The 20,403-nt window shown below is 38.6% G+C and overlaps 1 protein-coding gene across 1 annotated transcript in view; it reads left to right on the top strand.

Moving 5' to 3' along the window:
- Positions 1-446: 446 nt before the first annotated feature.
- Positions 447-20,403, top strand: part of LOC132105826 (ras-related protein Rap-1b) — a 59,774-nt gene continuing 39,817 nt past the window's right edge. Inside the window, exon 1 of the mRNA XM_059511251.1 lies at positions 447-568. The gene's annotated coding sequence lies outside the window, so the exon portion shown is untranslated. The remainder of the gene's footprint in view (positions 569-20,403) is intronic.

Below are 20,403 nucleotides of genomic sequence, written 5' to 3'. Positions count from 1 at the left end.
TGAGTAGACTATGTGGGGATATTTTAGCACAATTCTTAACCCCACACCAGATCCACCATAATTGAAATATAAAGGAAAGTGAGTAATAATTACGTTTAAAATCAGCAAAGAAACAGTAACTATAAGTACCGTGGGACTGCTGCCATAGTTATTTTATTACTATCCTTGTAATATCTTGACATAAATCCTTGACATGTACCATTGTTGAAGTATTTTGGGATACTAGCAACATGGTATTATTACCATTGGATAAAATCACTGTACCATGATGCCACTAGAGTACTATTTTCTCCCTCAGCATTCTTTCCCTATCTTGTACTGTAGGTACTGTACATAGCCATCGACACTGTCACTTCCATGTGCCACATTTAGCAGCGCTCGTTCTCCGTTTCCCGTTACGCTCGGTTGTAGGCAGAGCTCAGGAGCGCGCGGTGCTGAAACCGAGGCTGTAACGTCATGCTCGACTCTAAACCTCACCCACCCTCCCAGAGGCGAGCAGCTCTTTCACACGCACAGGCACAGGCGCAGACGCAGACTCACTGACTGGCTGGAGCTGGAGCGGATTGCTGTAAGTATCGCATTTGAGCGAGATTCTGTGGCTTCACAGTGGTATCGGCGCGTGTATTTCGCGGGAACTGTGAGTGGATTATGATGTCACCGTTTGATTGATACATTGTAGCGGCTGAACGGCGGAATGTTACAATGTTGCAAAGCAGACCGGTGTTCTGACAAATAATGCTACCTATCAGATTATGCTACCAACACTGTATTTATCATACTGTAAGGGTAGGTTTAGGGTTGGGGTAGGTGTACATGTTAATAAAGCCTCACACCTTATTAATATCATGCATGAAGCAAAATCTGATAGGTAACACTTTTCGCTATCGAATTATGCTACCATTGGTTTTAATGGGAGGTAGCATTTTTCGACAAGGCAGCACAAATCGACAGAACACCGGCACAAGGGTTTGCGGAAGAGCAGCTCAGATGTCTAGAATATGGCGGAGCTGGAGTGAAACAATTCAACTCCTTAGATTTACCAGACTCGGTTTAGTGGCGAAAATGGTCGCCGGGAACTTTGTGTTGAAGCGCGCGAGGTTTGCGTTGCTCTGTCGCGTGAAGAATGGCGTTTTCTGTTGTCTCATGTCCACGGCACTGTGGAAGTTATAGCGGAAATGGAAAAGTTGTACGAATTAGTAGTTTAACGAAGCACGAATTATCGGCTTATAACCGTCAAAGCTGCATTTTTCGACACAGTTTACGTAAAGAGATGGAAAGGAGTGTCAGGCATCGTGATAAAAGGCACATTTAGCACCTTCTAACGCAGTCTTTCCTTCTAGATTTGACTGATTACCGGCCCCGCCTAGTTCTGTTCTGTTTCTCAGTCGAGGGAGATGACGAGTTCATTCAAGAAGAATTGGAGAAAATGAGACTAGGTTTTCTTTCACGGTGGAGGGACTGTCAGCTCACGTAGGAATACTTTGCACTGCTGCTTTTCAGGGTCACGGAAAGATATATATATAGCGTGTTGCAGTCCACTTCATAGACATCACAGGGCCTTTATAGACTACTAGTTGGATGTGACATTTTGAATATTGTCTTCTGTGAAGGGATGTGAGGCTGAAGTCTCTCAAAGAGGTTGTTAAAGAAGATCCTGTTGCTTCTTCATGTATTTTTAATGGCTTGATCTTTAATGATGGGGCTCTTGTCAAATTATAACAGTCTTTCTCCAAAGGTGTCTCTACACAGCCTGCTTTGAGGTGGCTTTGTGTCTGCTATAAAGTCTGTGTGGAAATGCCATGTCACATAAATAACTACTAATAATAAAATATGCCAGTTTCGATTCCCCTTAAGCTCATCGTATCTGCATCTGAATGCAGCATCAGTGCAGCCTTAAGGTGCGGTCACTTTTACCATTTGTCTGCAATTTTTATGGATGGAATCTAGTCGTTTCAATGGGAATTCTCACGATTGATTGCGATTGGGAGTCTGGTGTGATGGTGGAAGTTGGTCCGCCAAATTGGCCACACTCGCCAACAGAGAACTGCTCGGTTTGACATTGACTTCAATATGAGCTCCGCTTCATAAATGGCTATGCTATTGATGATGAACCTTAAATTTAGCTGAAAAACAAGTCTGTGTGACCACTCATTTAAGCATATGTCATGAATTAACATTTTAATAGTTCATTATATTTGTAATGTCACATTTTTCTATATTCAGAATTACCTAGCATTATTTTAATTTACTCCATTGGTAAATACACCTTTTTACGTGGAATACTTGGAGCTTCTGTGACACCTTTCCACTGTAAAATGGTTTAAAACTCCATTTAGGCTTTGTGGAATTTGTTTAGGTTTTTGTTTGCAGCAACATTTATGACAATTGTGCAACCGGCAATCGATTGAACACCATTTCCTGTTTTGGAGGGGGTCTTGAGCAAACACTTGTCATTCCCAATCACACAAAAGTAGGCAGCAATATATCTGTCACTGCCAAAGGCAGATAAGTGTAAGTACACTCTTACATTTCCTGTGTCAAATAGTTTTGTCAGTTCACTAACTTCGTGTGAAATATGAGAGAACACAGTCATTGCTTTGTTTTTGTATCTTTTTTGTTTTCTGTTTACCTGTAATTTATACATGTATACATACATACATACAGGTCCAAATTCTCAAATTGAGAAGCCAGGCTTGTTACCATACCAGTACTTAGCATATAGATCTTTTTTGGAGCTTTGGGTCGGGACGACCTCACCCTAGTGGGGTCTGACCCCGATCCTGTCCCTCTTAGAGCAAGAGGAAGGAAACCCCTGTGATAGTGTGTCCTCTTGGGCACAGAGGAATGCCGGTCTGTAGGCTCTGTTGAAAATAACAAGATGAAGAGATGTGGACTTCCTTTCAAAGAAGCTGTCCACATTTTGAACACCCTTTAAAAATCTGGGTTGGGTCCTGGAAGAAACGTCTGTATTTAGAGCCACGTCTGCTATGATGTGTCGATTTCAGGTATCGCCTTCATGTAGTTCCTAGTTGTTTTGTATAATTATAGTCACGATTGTCGTGGTTGACAGTGTGGTTCTTGCTTTGAGCTGTATCAGAACTTCCCAGCAGCGTTCTTGTGGGAGTCAAACTGTATGCAAACAAACACAGGGTCTTTCAGGGAAGCAAATATCTCTTTGACTTTGTAAATGGCAGTTCTAATACAGCTGTCGGGACTGATTCCTCTGGAGGGCTGTGTCTGAATAACCAGCCTGCTAGTCTGAATTGTGCTCGCTATTCTTCTAGTGTCACTATATTATGGGGCTGTGACTGGTGTATATGTGTGTGTGTGTGTGTGTGTGTGTGTGTGTGTATATATATATATATATATATATATATATATATATATATATATATATATATATATATATTCATTATATATTATTATTATTATTTATATATATATATATATAAATAATAATAATAATATATAATAATATATAATGGTTGATTGTGGGTTTTTCAATTTCAGATCCTTAAACTGTACCTCTTGAGCCCGTTACTGAATATTGAGACTTGAGAACAGCTATGACATTAGTAAGCACTGTGGTTTCCCACCAAGGCTTTGACATTTGACTAGGAAACAGAATCACGTTTTGAAGCCAATGGGTAATGAGATGACAAAACATTAACTGCCAGCTGTCGGTAACCGTTGAGACTTTTAGAGGAACCAACTGAGCAGAAAGGAAAGGAGATGCTCTGGAGAGGAAGAGCATGACAGTCCGGGGAAAAGAAGGTTGTTGGTGTTCCTCAGTAAATTGGACCACTTCCTCTTTAGGCCAAAGGGCCTCATGAAACCTGGTGGCCTTGTCACGCCTTCCTTCCTCCTTAGAAGTCATGTGATTGTGCGAGACTAAGTGAGTGTATAGATAGCTGTGGGTTTGATACTGTAAATATACTTTGTTTTCAGCAGGTATCAAGTGAATGATCTCAGTGTAAGAAATCAGAATTGGCTCTCAAGTTGTTTCCAAGGGTTACCGAGCTAATGTGGCTCAGTTTGATGCTCACGTTTTCTAACGCTTATCCCAAAGCAATTCCTCCATCTATTCCCACACATTATTTCCTCATTTAAGCATGTAAGCCATGACTGATGACTGTTGCAGCTGTTTGTGACTTGCAAGATTGGGGCCTTTTTTGAGTCTATGATCTAGAAATAGACATTTGAATGACGCTTATGGTCATATTGAAATTCAGATATTTGTTTTTGCTTTATATATGAAGAGTTCAGATGCAAAAGCCTCTAAGTGCCATCTGAAATTTTCATCTAAACTTAGGATTTTTATCAGGCTCCTAAATTTGTTTAGTTATTTCAATTTAATAGCCTGGAAAATGACCTGCACATTGCCATTAAAGTAAAATGACTCAACCTAAGCATAGGAGCTTGATAAAAATCCTAATTTCACATGAAAATTTCAGATGGCACTTAGAGGCTTTTGCATCTGAACTCTTTATATGTTCGCTGATGTTGAAAAAGATTTTTTTTTCTTGAAAGAAAATGATGCTTTTATTCAACAAGGATGCACTGCATTGATAACGTATCAATTTGTCTCTGAAGACAGTGAATACATTAATAATGTTATACAAGATTTATATTTCAAATAAATACTATACAAAAAATGTATCATGATTTCCACAAAAATATTAAGCAGCACAATAATGACACTGACACAGACACTGAAGACTTGAGTAATGGCTTCTGAAAATCACAGGAAATTACATTTTTAAAATACGTTGAAATAGTAAAGATGTATTTTAAATTGTAATAGTCTCTCAATATTTCTGTTAAATAAATGCAGCAGTGTAAGAGACTTAAAAAAAGACATTAAAAACATATTACTGATCCCAAACTTTTGAACAGGAGAGTGTTATTTTAAAGCCATATTAAATATGGTTTATGTAAGCCTACATATTGTTTCTGAAATGGCTTAAGTCTCTATATGTTTCATGGGCAAACTGCCAAAATAAATGCTTTAAAGGAGAGTTTTTGAGCATTACTTTTAAAAAAAACTGACCTGATTGTCTTATGTCTAAAAGTACTTTATTTCAGGATTGATGCAAGGCCAGAAATAGCCGCATGGTGAAATCATCCATATGTTTGCAATGCTATTTTATTATGCACATCAGTAGTATATTTATAACCCAGCCTTTATGATGAGGCTGAGATCTGATTTAGAAATGCACAATAAAATGGTTTGAGCAACAAGTTCATGAAGAGGCATTGCTCATTTGACTGCAGAAAATTATGTGTCTGAGTGTGTGTGTGTGTATGTGTGTATGTGTGTATAAACGCATCCCTGGGGTCTATATACTGTAGTCAGTCAGACGTCAGATGCCCTGCCATGTGTTGACATTTGACACAAGAATTTGGGCTGAGTTCTCATTGATCTCGTCTCCCATTGCTCCTTTTCCTTTCATAATCTGCCTTCCGACTTGTTGTTTTCCAGTCTCTAAGCAGCTTACTGGTTCTTAGCAATAAAATCATGCTATTGCCTTAGTCTTCGTGACATTGTTTTGACAAGGGATGTTTGACACCCTTGCACTTTGAGGTAGTCTTCATAACTGTTGTGTGCATCAGTTGCCTTCTAGTTTAGTGTAACTAGATCAGAAGTGACATGTATGACTTCTGTAAAACACAAAAGGAGATGCTTTGCAGAATATTAATGCTGTTCTTTAGTGTACAGTGACAGTGAATGGTGACAAAAAATTGGTCAAACTCTGAAAATGAGAGAAAAGTAACATCACACCAAGCTGAATGTTGAATAAATATTGTGTTTGTTCTATGGCATTGCTGCATAAACCCCCTTTTAGATCCTTTATTTTTTAAAAGTGTATGAGCTATTGTTTTAAAATTTTCATGGTGCTATTTTTGTCATTTTTGAAGCTTGGTCGCCATTCACAGTTATCGTATGGAAAAGAGCAACATGAACATCCTGCCTAAAACTAAAAAAGAAACTTTTTTTTTTTTTTTTTTTGGTTCGCGAAAATAGCTGTTGGAATGACATGAGAGTGTGTAAATGGTGACAGAATTTGCATTTTCTGTTTCTGCGAACAGAAATCGAGACTACGCTGGTTGAGAGTATGTGAGAAAAAGAGCAGTTGTTCACTTTGGTAAATCACTTTAGATCCCCCACCGATTCGTTGCATCAGAAGGAAATGTCTAAATGTGAAACCGTGATTGCTACTCCATGTTTGTTTTCACTCATTCTCCTTGACAACCTGTAACCTAGGTGAGTTGATTGACATGCAAATAACATGTTGGGCTTCAACACAGGTTTTTGACAGGGCCAGTTAAAACTGCATCATTTACCAAAACAAAAGCCTTTTCTATCTGTTACGTGGGCCACTGAATCTTTTGAAACCTTTAAATGTTCTTGATCGTCAACAATGTCGTCTCATTCATAATCATTGCTCATAATAAGCCTTTTGTGTGTTAGTAAGTCTAAGTTCTCAACACAATAGATTTTTTTTTTTTAACCGGTTAAAAAAACAATTAATGGCAAGCAGTGAGCCAGATTGCTTTGTTTTTATAATTTTTTATTTATTTCAGACTGTCTCTGATGTAATGGCTTGTGCTTGTTCCAAGAGTTGATTACATGGTTTCATCCAGATTTGAGTTAGAAAAAGAGCGGTGTAAAAAAACAACAAATACTACATTTGTTTTCTGCCCTGCTGTGGTGGTTTGTGTTTATTACAGACAAGAGACCAGTTTATGTAGTCATTACCACTAGATTGTGTTGCTTTGACACAGATTTACTGCAGGCTATGAGTTTGCCATGCTAATAATGATAGCATGTCTGTAGCCGGCTGCTAGCTGAGATGATAATAACTTTGCTGGATGGTTATTGGCTCCGTCCTGACTGCAGCAGCACCTTTGGCTCTGAGTTTAGCCAAGTCTGGCGTATCTCTCACCTGTAGACTTATCTGCCACAACTCTACTGGGGTTCAATTTTGTATGGGGATGATTCACTTCATGGCGGATATACTATACGTTTTTACTGACTGGTTCTAAGTGCTATTAAACATTCATTTATATTTTAGAAACTTGGCATAGCCTGATAAATGGGCTTGAGACTTCCTGTTGCTGTCACTTTCATAAAGATCAAATCTTCATGATCATAAAAGCATTTGAAGAAGGTTTTTGTCAGAGCCCGTGTCAGTCTTAAAGGGGTCATATAATGCAACATGCACTTTTACAAGTTGTTTTAACTGATATGTGTTGGCAGTGTGTGTATAAACCACCCTATAATGATAAAAATCCTGCAAGTGTTTTTTTTGTAATCTCGTTAAATGTTTTCCCCTTTCTCAAATCGAGCCATCTGACCGTGTGACGTCACACGGTCGGAGGCCCCTCCCACGATTGTTTGATTGACAGCAGCGCTTCAGCACAGACTGGACTTGTGTCTTACCCTGAGTGAACCGTCATCAGTCCGAGATGCAGACAAGCATGACTCCTGAGTGATTGAGGTGTTTTGTTGTTGGATGTAATAATGAACATAGCAGTAGTCATTTACTTCCGACATCTGAGCGACTGAAATCGCAGAGGATTAACTTAGATTTGGAGAAATGAAAGAAATGCGCCCTTGATCTACATAAATGCGTTTTATGTTCGCGCGAATCCTTCATGATCCAGCCTCCAGCAGTGAGTATAATGTATTTTAATAAAACATTGCAAATCGCCCTTTCTAATAATGTGCTAATTAGCAAGTTTCACTATGAATGTGGCCAAAGTCCTCTTAGGCAAGTCGTGCCACTCGGCCGCCATCTTGGCAACGCCTCCGGGCAGCTATTTCAGACTAACAAGGCCAGGCTCCTATCTAAATGAATGGGCAGAGAGTCAGAACCGCACTTTCACTGGTCACCGGGACATAAAGACTGCATGTATAGAAACAGCAGTAAAATATGATAAAAATTGCTGAAAAGGTTTGATGACTTTGCCCCAAAATAAGTTTTAAAACGCCTTTTTTCCCACAGGTTATACTTTTACTACACATGCGCAAAGGTTCCTCAACTGTGCGCATATGTCAGTGGAACCAGACGATAGGCGCAAATGTTTCCTGGCTTGACTGTTAAAAGCAGATGATTGGCTTTCCAGCAGCAGGGGCGGGACGTGCATCCAACCGCCATCTTTGCCGTTACGGGTTTCTTTATATAGTTGTATTGAGGATTGAGGAAGTGGCATGTCTCTTATAAATTGTCTCTGATGTGGCTAAAGTAAACAGTCTTTCAGAGAGCAGATCAGAAGAGAGGGGCGGAGTCAGCAGAGCTCATTAGCATTAAAGGAGAATACCACAAACCAGCCTGTTTTGAAAAGAGCTGTTTTTGACAGGGTAAAAAAGGTGTTTTTTTACACTAACATGGAGAAATTTTAAACAAACCGTTACAGACTTTTCATTAAGACCCTAAAGAATCAAATCAACTTGTGGAAAATGGGCATTATATGACCGCTTTAATTTTGAAATTACTATTAATTTTTTTATGGGTTCAAAATATTGGATATCAGTCTACTGCTATCAGTCAGTCTCTCTCTCTCTCGTGCTCTCTCTCTCTCGCGCTCTCTCTCTCTCTCTTTCTATTCTCTCTCTCTCTCTCTCTCTCTTTCTATATATATATATATATATATATAGATAGATAGATAGATACACACACACTATAAATAATGTAAAAAAAAAATACAAACTAAAATCAATGCTACATGTGATTTTAGGCATCACAATATTATAAGGTACACTGTGAAAAAAAAATATTCACCAGTCTTTAAGGATTTGTGCTTAGATTTGTCCTAAACATCATCAGAGTACAAAAATCATTGCTTTCTGTGGCACACTTTTCTAGAAAGGCTGAGAGTTAGCCTAAAAGTTTAAACCGACATCAAAATACGCATTGTTTGTGTGTTACCATTTACTGGGAGAAGTTATACTCCTACTGGAAAACCTGCGAAAGCTTCAAGAGTGTGTTTTATTCATGGCACCATAGTGAAGAGCTTTTGCTCAAAGGATCCCATTGCTGAGAAAAAAATAACACGGGCCGTATGATCGCCTGATGCGTTTCGTTTTGGTGCTTTTCTTCAGGGACATGGGAAACACTTTTGACAGAACCTGGCACACAAAGCCCAGCTTATAGGATTCCTAGAACCCCATAATCACAGTGGATATAGACTGGTTTCTTAGCATTTATGGCGGTTTAGGGCCTGCTGAGTTTATGGGGTTACAGGTTACTTTTCAACCTCATTGAAGCAATGGATTGTGGGCAAATGTGATAAGAAAGGGGTTGAAGAATTCCCGTGTTGAAGGCTGGTTTAATAGAGTCTTTGTGGAGTTCTCAGCTCACTACAACCCTTTTAATAGAGTAAATTAAAGCATTCCAGTCATAGATATATGAGACCATTAGTGAAGTACTCGGAAGTGGAAGGTTTTTTTTTCTCTCTCTCTTCCAGAGAAGCTATTGGTGCAGAAATTACTCGCTTTCATAAAGAAAATCAAAATGCAGGATATTGAGAAATGAATCGATAATTATAAGAGATTAGTTTTAGCAAGTTTAAAACAAAGATGTAAAAAAAAAATACTTTCTTGTCACAAAGCTCCGAGATACAGTGTAGTCTGAGTGTCATGTTCCCAAGTGGATTACAAAATGTTTTTTATTTTTAAATACTTTTATAAGTGACCATTTAATACAAAAATATATATTTTAAATAAACTACATAAAATATGGAAAAATATATATTTAGATAAAATAAACTATTTTCTTGTTTATTTTTGCATTGTTGTTTTTTGTAATAATAATACTGACTATTATAACGATGTTTTAGTAAATATTTTATATTCCATATATTGTATTTTTTTTTTTATTAAATTATTATTTTCATATATTTGTTTAGAAATTGTATATAATTGTGTGAAATGCACACAATTAAAAGTCCTTAATGCCGAGCCTTGGTTTCTTATAGCAGCAGTTCTCATTAAAATGTGGCCTTGATTATAGATATGTTTGAAGGCATACACTTGTAGATGTGGTATTTGGTTAATCCAGTCTGCTGCTCTGATTTGTGGCTGTCAGCTCAGGCCAGTTGTTGCTTTGTGTGGCTCTCTAAATAGACGTCCTTAAACAGCTCTGTGGATTTGAAATTAATCCCAACATCTTCAGATAGACCCAGGGACTGTGTTTAGTGCTCTACTGTAGAGCTCTCATGTATCATCTGCATGTTCGTGGCCCATTCATGTGCATATGAGTCTCTCTGTTTGCACATTTGCACATCTTTTGAACGCCGATCTCTTTTATGTTTTAAGATGCCTTTTTTTTTCTATCTCCAATGAGTATCGCGTTCATCTCTCCCGGGATGTGCGCACGCTCTTACGTATATTTGCATATGAGTATTCGCCTATTTGTACGATGCTGCACACCACGTTTTACCTTCCGCTTGCCTCTCTTGTCAAAATATCAGTTGACTTTTCTAAGGAGTGACATGTTCAGACTCCCTCCGATGAATCCCGTGGGAGAACGTGGTGCTTCTCTCCAACTCTCCTCAGAATAGCAAAGCTAACCACCCCTGCAGATCCCAGCAGTCTGTTCAGCTCCGAGAAAAGAAAGCCGCCAGGCACCAGCAGGCACCAGCAGGCACGTGAAATCCCGGCAGGCCGACTGTCTTCCCTCTGCTGTCCTCCTAATTCCATTTGCACTGGAATTGACTGAATTACTTTGTTTGCTATAAACATTGTTTTTCTTAGCTTGATATATTCAAGCAGAAAGCAATTATAGTTTAATTATTCATCTTCCTGGGACCATAAATGTAATTGATTTGGACCTACATTTTGACCATAATTAGCTTAAAGATTGCTGTTTATTACTGCACTTTTGGATGCAATAGCTGACACGACACTTCCTCTTTGCAGAGGGATTTCCCTCTGGGTGTGGAATTTTACTGATGTGTCAGGGCAAAACACACATTAAAACTAGGGGGAACACTTGTATTTTTTCTTTTTATATAATTGTTTTTGAAAAGTTTTGACCATCGTTTGACCAAAAAAACAAACAAAAAAAACAATCGTAGCTGGCTGCATGCAACAATGGTGTTTTAAAGTTGCCTACTATGGCTAGTGCAGACTTGTCTGTCTTTAAGTACTACTGGTTAATGTTAAATTCAGGCTTATGAGTTCCACCCACTTTTCAGAATGCACCCACAGCTGATGTGGATCCTTTCTTGGTTTGTTTTGAACGGTGTCATTTTTCAGCCAATTCGTTTATTGATTACTCAACACTTTACTGACCAGAGTGTACTGTAGACTCTACATTTCCAAATTAACCTGACTGATCGTTTCCTTTTACCTTCAGATTTTCCAGGTATAGATCTGTCTTGACCATGATGAGGTGTATAGCTACCAAGTGTCAAGTGGAGTTCTGGAGCTCCTCCCTCAAACCAGACTCCAATTCTGATTGGTTGCTGGACCATATCAGTATCTATTTATTAGTTGCGCATAATTGTTTAGGTTTTTTTAAGGAACTTTTTTTGTCAAGGCATAATGGTAAAAGTACTTAAAAAAACTTTTTTTTTTCAAGTTTATCACGTTTGATTTTTGAAACTTTCACAAAGTTTTTGAGAGAGATGTTTTGCTGCCAATATATTCAACATACACACTTTGGAAAAATGTGCCTCTACCTAATTTAATGCATACCTATTATGTACAATTCGGGGAATTTTTCAGCTGAAATTAACACTTGACGTTAAAACAATTATTACTCCTTTTCACACAAAAAATATAGTTGCAGACTATTTATTAATAAGGACTTATTTTCAACACTTTCAAAAACCTTTTACCTTGGTGCATGATTCGTAAAATAATACATTTTGGTGTTTGCATCACATAACTAGATCCATATGTATGATTTTATGATTTGGTAAACTTGCTCGATAGCTCACCTGGTACAGCATTTCACATGGGTGGGAGTCCAGTAAAACATAACTCTAACACTAAACGAGCACAGAGTTGCAAAAATGGCATGGCTGCTTTAGCAAATGTTTGTCACTTTAGTTAACATCTTTTTAGGGCAGGTGGTGTTTTATTCTCCAATGGCTTGTAATATTTTAGTGCGAGAAGTACAATAGCCAATGTAATAACATTGGAAGATTTTCTGTCATCTGTTTTAGATAAAACTGAATGTGGTTTTTGGGCCACTAACTGGACTTTTCACTTTGTTTACTGCTTTATTTCAGTATTTTAGGTAATATTCTGATGATATAATAATTGTTTTTGACCTATGAATTGATTCTTGGGTCAAGTGCTCTCGAGACTCTTAAAGTTCTTCAGCATTACCCCCCCCCCCCCCCCCCTTGAAACAGGCAGTCAGGGTAGAATTAAAGTTCAATCCTCTTCATCTGCCTTGGACAGTATATGGCACAGTGGGTGTTCACTTAATCAGAGTGGAGGGAAATGTCAGTGAAGAATGTCAGTCTTCTGAAATGGGATGGGCATGGCCTGGGTTCTGAGATGGGGGTTGTGGCCTGAGGGTGGGTGGGTGTGGTCTGTTATAAGACAATGCGGGTCTGTTCATAGATTAGGTGAGTGTGAGTCTAGATCCTTAGTATTACACATCTTCATCACAGCTGCAGTGTTTTTTCATTGCAGTTCACCAGTAATATGTGCTAAAGGTTTAAGCAGTTAACTTAGTTTCTCTAGAGAGGGAACTGAGAGTAAAGTGGCATGATTATATGCCTCAGCCCAGTACTTAATTTAGCTACAAGCACTTAGATGTCTGACAGATATCTTAAACTGTGTCTAGGGACTGAGTGATGCTAGTCAGCTAAAATTCAGATTAAAGTTTAATAAACATCTCATGGATTGTTGCTGGGATGTTCGGAAGGATTAAAAATTTAGTTCACCCAAAAATGAATATTCTGACATTATTTACTCATCTTTATGTTGTGCCAGACCTGAATTCTTACTGTGAAGTACAAAAAAGAGATGTTTAGTAGAATGTGACCCTAAAAAATGAACCATAAAAGGTGATTCATATGAAGTCTTCTAAAGCTATATGAAAGCTTTCGGTGAATAACAAACCACATCTTTTGTCCTCCCAATCTATTGTAGCCTACTTGTGCATTTTCAAACTAGCCTGTCATGATACATGACCACTAACCTAAAAGATTTTGGTATCGTTTATGTAAGATATGGTGCAATTTTTAGAGATTTTTTTTTTTTTTTTTTTTTCAGTGCCTAACGACATAAAGTTTAGTCATTTTCTTTGTTTTAAATTTACAAATAACACATTTTTGGTGCAATTTTTAGAGATTTTTTTTTTTTTTTTTTTTTTTTTTCGTGCCTAACGGCATAAAGTTTAGTCATTTTCTTTGTTTTAAATTTACAAATAACACACTTTAAGGGGAAGTCGTGGCCTAATGGTTAGAGAGTCGGACTCCCAATCGAAAGGTTGTGAGTTCGAGTCCCGGGCCGGCAGGAATTGTGGGTGGGGGGAGTGCATGTACAGTTCTCTCTCCACCTGCAATACCACGACTTAGGTGCCCTTGAGCAAGGCACCGAACCCCCAACTGCTCCCCGGGCGCCGCAGCATAAATGGCTGCCCACTGCTCCGGGTGTATGCTCACAGTGTGTGTGTGTGTTCACTGCTCTGTGTGTGTGTGCATTTCGGATGGGTTAAATGCAGAGCACAAATTCTGAGTATGGGTCACTATACTTGGCTGAATGTCACTTCACTTTTTTTTTTTTTTTTTTTTTTTTTTTTTTTGTGGGGTATTTTTTTTTTTTTTTTAAAGTTGGCCTTTAATTTAAGCACCACATTTTTTTGAATGCTTTGCCATACAAAAGCCATGTGTTTCAGGAAGAAAGAAACAAAGATTTTTCGATGTGAGGGGATGTTAATTTTGTAGTGAACTGCCTCTTTGAAAAAAAATAAGTCAAGGGAGAAATGTTGTGTGAAATGCGAACTAATTTATGAAGCTTCCATTAGCCTTAGCATTTCATTTGAAACGTAAATAGACTAATTTAAGTACTGCCATTAAAAAGCCGTTAATGTCTTTCTCCCTCATCCACAAACACGCAGCATACACACCATCTTGCATAATTTGTGTTGCCGTTATGCTTTTCTCATGATGGCTGGGTTTTGTAGAGCGTGCCAGTCTACCAGGAGCATTACAGAGTTCATCACATTTCTGAGCGGATTCAGGTTTCAGGGTTCCAGATCCGAGAGCAAATGAGTGATCAGTACTCACGAGAGCTTTCTTATGCAAAGAACCTAGAGGTGCTGGTAGTCAATCAGCTCCTGTCTCATGTGCGGTCATGTCCCCTCAGATGACATCACCTGCGGGAGTCGTGCATGCACATGCTCTGCTATGTTTGGCATTCTGCTCACACATGCATGCCCACGTATGTCAGAAAGATTAAAGAAAAAAGAACAGCCCGCTGCAGAGAAATATTGTAGCAGTCTCTGTTATTCTTCACCACACATTGTCTTTGTCTCCCTCTTTCTCCTCCTCGTGTCCCCCGTCTTCAGTCACACACTCTTTAGGTCAGTGTGTTAGACAGCCTGGCCTGCTGCCAGTTACTGTTGGTGAGGTAAGGAATCATAGATCTACTCGGGGAAATCATGGAAATGGCATTTTTTTTAAATATATATAAGGGTTCAGTTTGCCAAGCCCTTATATGGATTTTATTTTATTTTTCTACATGAGCGTTTTCATTTTTGGCCTAAATGCCACACTTGGCCCTCCTCTAATTTTCTGACAATTAAACGCCAATAAAGTCGCCAATAATTGTTTTTTAATTATGGCCAATAACCGATAAGGCAAATGACCTCTTTACTTCGTGATGCCTGAAGTATGTGGAGCTCCAAAGTGAATGGTATGGTCTTCCATACTATTGATTTCTTAAGGGTATTATTCGAAAGAGGGTCAGAAAGGGTTTAAAATGATCAGGTAAAACTAAATGAATGCTGTTATTGATCTCAGAAACCCCGACTAACATTTATAAGCAGACTTCAGGGGACAAGAAATGCTGAGTGTGGAACGTGACCCTTTTAATGCACACTCAAGCTTACTGGGCAACTGTTTCTCTAATGCTTCTCTAAAATAGTTTGGAGCCCAGCATGGAGATGAACCATAAAAGCTGGCCGTTGATTGCAGATGCATTAACTGATGTGTGCTTTGGATTTGGACTGCTGACATCACACATCAGTGACTGGGAGTTTCCTTATAAAGACACAAGACAGTGGTTGCATAGGGCTGCTCCTTGATTCTGAGAGGGCGCTGCTTGTGGTTTATTAGGCGCAGCTATCTGGTTTCCATAACTGCAGGGAGGCCTGGGAAATGGAAGGGCCTGCTGCCTAATCACAACCAGCAAGAGCTTCCTGACACCCCTTGTCCACGTCAATGTGCAGTGCAACTTCTCCTGTCAGGCTCCGATGAAGCCCTTAAATCGACCTCAGACCAGCTGCTGCTTTCCCCGCCCTCTGTTGATTGAGTGTGTATGTGTGTGTATTTAATTTCTTACGCCAAACCACTACCTTCTTTTTCTTCTCCTGCATGTGGCCGCCAGGAGTGTAGGAGCAAATGCTGTAGAGGGTGTATTCGGCATGCATATCCCACATCTGGCAACCCCATGCTTTCGGTTAGGGGCTTAAAGAAGGGGCCTGAAATGTAATGTGCAAGTTTCTCAGCACAAAAATGAACCGATACATGTTGCGTTATTATCTAGAATGTAGTCTCACTAAACAATCTTCTTCTTTTTGGGTGTGTTTGTGTGCAAAGGGAAGTCTAAGTTGACCCACATGACTATTTACTATTGAATGCGTTAATTCACTCTGATGTTGTTATACCTGTTTTGTTCTATTCTGTGTTATTTCTAAAAAGAGCAGAAAAGTTTATTGGTATAAGTAAGGACACACCGGAGCAACAGGTCAGTGCCACAAACATCGGAGTATAAAGTACATAATATGTGAGCATTTTATTATTTAAATACATTTATTAATGCAGATTTCGTGGCCTAATGGTTAGAGAGTCGGACTCCCAATCAAAAGGTTATGAGTTCGAGTCTCGGGCCGGCAGGAATTGTGGGTGGGGGGAGTGCATGTACAGTTCTCTCTCCACCTGCAATACCACGACTTAGGTGCCCTTGAGCAAGGCACCGAACCCCCAACTGCTCCCCGGGCGCCGCAGCATAAATGGCTGCCCACTGCTCCGGGTGTGTGTTCACAGTGTGTGTGTTCACTGCTCTGTGTGTGTGCACTTCGGATGGGTTAAATGCAGAGCACAAATTCTGAGTATGGGTCACCATACTTGGCTGAATGTCACTTCACATTTGTAAAAATTTTAATGAATGTCCTATCATTTTGAGAAGGGTATTATTATTATTATTTTTTTTCCATTTACATTGATATTGACTTTATTAGGACATGGAAGGAGTAGAATAAAACAATTTATTTAGGCTACATAAATATTTAGAAATTAATATTAGGCTATATAATCCACCCAAAGCAATAATTGAGCACATTTTTTTTTTCTTTAATGCATTAACCTTAAAAAATTAATTGATAATTATTTTAATCAATCGATAGCTCTAATTAGTGCACACGACATTTAAAAAGAATGCATCTTTACTATGTCACTTTTTTTGTTTTTGAATAATTTATACAGGAATCATTAGTGATTGTATTCATCTCTCCAAGAATGCAAGGAGCACTGCAGCCTTACTGTAGAGTTGCTCCACTAATAGATACTCCACTTTACTGTCCAGTGCCCAGACTTTTTAGTGGTGAGCACTGGCTTGCTGAGGACTGCATGTAAGTCAGCTGTGGCAGCTCTTCAGTCTCTCTAGTGTAAAACATCTGAACGAAGACATCTTCTCTCTAGAGAGCGTGTGGAGACATGAACATCCCTAGAGCGCATGGGAAAGTTCAGATATTCTGCTACTTGCTTATCTGTGCACTGTTATAACACTATAAAATCTGTAAAAATGTGACAAGGGGAAGGAACTCAGCTGTTTGGGGCACTAAAAATGGTTATACTTTAAGTCGTTGGGAGGTGTGATTCTAGTCAGGCTTAAATGTTCTTGTAAATATGATGTCTGTTCTGTTCATTTAATCAGTAGCCTGGATAGCGTTTGGAATTTGCCACATTTTAAATGTGTGATGTAATGGAACTGGCAACATATCTTTTCTTCCATGTTGTGAGTAAAACGGTTCTATCCAGCGGTTATTGATTGGATGGAGGCAGATATTAATGCAAGCTTGTAGCTGATTGTTAGAAATGGGTGGAATTTAAGCTGACTAAATGATTGGAGAAGTCTGTCTTCGTGGAAGATTGAGTTAAGGCATTAACACATTGATTTAGTTACCAAATGTAGTTGTTTTTGATTACAAGCTGAAAATAAGGAAACCTGGGTGGATGGTTCATATTAAGATCAATATGATGCATTTAAAAAGTAAATAGGGGGATTTCCATTTCATGCTGACTTCTGCAGTTATTAGTAGTGCTTTTGAAAAAAATCATCTTCTGTTTTATCTGTTGTTGAAAATGGTTTTCATATTAAAGTGGCGTTTTTATTGTGTCCATTTTAGTACATCAAAACAATCCTGACAGTTTCTGCATTAAATTGTGGATGAATACATGCAGTGTTGGGGAGTAACTAGTTACATGTAACGGTGTTACGTAATTTAATTACAAAATTAATGTAACTGTAATTAGTTACAGTTACTAAGAAAAAATGAGTAATTAAATTAGTTACTTATGAAATTTTTAACGATTACAAAGGGGATTACATTTGAATATTTACACACATCCACATACAGATTTAACTGATTTCTTTCCCAAATTGCACTGACTATTATGAGACATACGCCCTAATAATTTCCAGGATGCGGAAATACAGTCTGGTTCATAGAATCCAATCATAAAAACGAAATGCCTAACGCGGACGGAATATGCCACATTTTGGATGACTATATCAAAAGTAGGTCAGTACACTTGAATCAAAACATGACATCGACTAGTGTCTGTGAATATTAAGCTCCAAAAATGCAATATATGACTCCTGCACGTTCCGCGTTTCTGTGGAAATCAGGCGCGACTGGACACCGGGAGAACCGGGACAATTCCCGGTGGCCAGGCAGCCGATTTGGTCCTCTATTTTAATATTATTATTGTATAATTGCCTGCCGAATGTACTAAAGCGATCATTTGCGAATCCGCCATTTAATAATTAAATCTCTAAAAAGTCATGAAGTGTTAGTCATGACTCGCGCGCTCTCCGCGCCTCCGCCAAACGGTTTGGATCAGACTCAGAGTAATCAATGCGAGAGAGAGAGAATAGAGTGGAGTGTGGAAGCGCACAGCTGGAGCAGAGAAGCAGAACTACTGTTCAGGGATTCAGGTCAGTTTCATCTGTAAAGATGCTTTTTTGTCTTTGTTTTTTATTTATTTGATCAAATGACATCATTATTATAAACGTTATTATTAACTTTTTATTATTTTACTATAAACCCAGAGAAAATGTTTAGCTACTATTGTTTAACTGTGGTAACCAAAAATGTAAAATTATTTTACAAATTTATTTATTTAAAAATAAATACAAATCCATTTGCAAAATAAAAAACAAAACAAGGTTATTTTACTTTTATATAGGCTAATAAAAGCATGGTAATTTTTGTAAGGGAAAAACATGACTCGTGTACAGTATTAGGATTTTTCTATAAAGATATTGTAGTATTGTAGAGTATTGTATTGTAAAGTATAGTTTTGTTCAATCTTGAGTATTAAAGTCATGAGAGAGATGGATAACAGGGCAAAATAAAGAGACTGAAGAGAAAAATGGAAGTGAAGGTGCAGTTCAGGAGATAACTTTTAATTATTTTGCATGTCCCCAAATTAAAGATTTTAACCTTTTTTATGTCAGGTCCATAAAAAAAAATAGTTTTGTCCATGAATTTGTTTGTATGAGTTTGAATTTTCCAGTCTGAATTTTTTTCCCAGTCCGCCCCTCCTGTAAATTAATGGCAAAGACATGGTTTCATTTACTACACATAGGCCTACCGAAGCTCGCAGACCTCTGCTGCCTCAATATAGGAGTACACGAGCACATAAACATAATTTCTAGAACTGCTCTGTGTCACTTCATGTGCATTTTACTTATTTTGAGAAAACTATCATCATATACAAAGAGACAGCAGTTTAAAAAAAACACCAATGTTTCAGGAGTTTATTACACAGAATACGTCACATGCTTATTAGATAACTGTATTTAAGTTGATGTATATGCTTTTATTTATTATTCTTTAATTTTCACAAATTTAGAAAAGTAATCAAAAAGTACTCAAAAGTAATTAGTTACATTACTTTAATAAAGTAATTGAAAAAGTTACACTACTATTACATTTTAAACAGGGTAACTTGTAATATGTAACCTATTACATTTCCAAAGTAACCTTCCCAACACTGAATACATGGATGGCTTTGAAAGGGTGACTTTAGTGACAGACACACAGTTCATCCAGCCTTAGAACGACCTTGTAATGCTGAATTGGATGGTTTAATGATCCAACAATGGTACTCTTTATATCTCTTTCTCTCTCTTTTTTTTAACTCTCTCGAACGCTTGTTTTCAAGAGGAACTTGTATTTATCCATTTTCCCAACTGGAGTTACATACAGAAATGTTTCGGTGTCTAGTCCTGATGTTATTTCTGGTGTGACGAAAAAACAGCCCAAATATTTTCAAGGGTTTCAGTGCTTCCTCAGGCCAGAACCGGCAACGCCCAGGCTCACGTTTGGAGGGGGTCCCCCCGGGGGTCTCGCTGCGCCTCTCTCTGAATCACTCTTCCAGCCCGGGACAAAAGAGATGCGCCCCTGCTCTACATTCCGATGTGGAATTACACTGAGCACAATACCATTCCCTCTGGTCTTCCTCTTTGGGCTCAGGGACAGTTTGATACAATATAGCGGGTCGGCCGAGTGGCCTGTGTAAACAACCGCATTCCACATGCAACAGCGAGGAGAGAGAGAAATACAGCTTCTCAGGCATTGTTCCACCCTGCCTCCTGGCCTGCTTTGATTTAACTCTGCAGCAGGAAGTGCTCGCGCTGCACTGGATTGGAGAGCGACTACAATCAGCTGAATCTGGACTGTGTCTTGTTATCTGTCAGTCTATGCAGTTGTAAAGGGCTCACTCTTTTCCACAGGAATGGGATTTGTGCGGTAGGCATCATTAGCTTGTTTATCTGTGCTTTGTGTGAATGCTGCGACTTTCTCGTGTGGGAGGTTTCAACCGTGTGGCGAGATCTATCAGAAGCACATTTCATAATGAAGTGCAGATAGTGTGCCAAAAGCTTATCTCGGATGTTTCCAAGTTTGAAGGAGATTTAGCGGTGGT

The sequence above is a fragment of the Carassius carassius genome, chromosome 26, assembly GCF_963082965.1.
Source record: "Carassius carassius chromosome 26, fCarCar2.1, whole genome shotgun sequence".
Classification (NCBI taxonomy): domain Eukaryota; kingdom Metazoa; phylum Chordata; class Actinopteri; order Cypriniformes; family Cyprinidae; genus Carassius; species Carassius carassius.
This window is presented reverse-complemented; position numbering and strand designations above follow the sequence as displayed.